We start from the raw sequence: 783 nt of genomic DNA on the forward strand, positions 1-783 counted from the left end.
CGAATTCTCACAACATTCTACAGAATGGTTTAATATGGAAACTACGTGACTTTGTTATATATGAAAAAACAAAGTCAACACATAAATGATTGATTGAAAAATTAATCATCTTTTATTATCTTTAATGATCATAACAATGATTCATGTGTTATAACAAAATTTAGACTGATTTGACAATGACAAAATAATGTAATTATTCTAGTAATGAAAGGGTTTTATCAAAACAGGGGTGAGAGTGAATATGAGGATGCCACTTAGGAAATGACATTGTGTAAATAACATGTGCTTCTAAAATAATATATAGGAGATGTCACAAAGAGTTTTTATAATTATGGTAACTAAAAACTTAAAATATGCCTCAAATATGAAAAAGTGTAAGAAATATCGCTAATCATATCAATTAAGCCTAACAATTAGGTGGTGATTGAGTTAATACGGAAAAATTGCGATCTGATTGGGGATTGAATCCTAAATCAATCATGCTTTGCGAGATTTCATATTCAGGATACAACCATAATTATTCCTTGACTCGCATACCAAATTGGGAGATTTTATATAATGATTTGCGAGATTTCATATTCAATATTGGCATTTTTTTGGGATATGATTATGGTTATATCATAGAAATAAAAAAATATAAAAATTACGATAAACATAAAATATAAAAATAATAAATATATACTTCTTTTATATATATATATATATATATGTTCTTGCAACAAAAATATATATAAGATGTAGCAAACATATGAATCGTAAAGAAATTAAATATTATAAGCTAAA

The sequence above is a fragment of the Raphanus sativus genome, chromosome 6 (genome assembly GCF_000801105.2).
Source record: "Raphanus sativus cultivar WK10039 chromosome 6, ASM80110v3, whole genome shotgun sequence".
Lineage (NCBI taxonomy): Eukaryota > Viridiplantae > Streptophyta > Magnoliopsida > Brassicales > Brassicaceae > Raphanus > Raphanus sativus.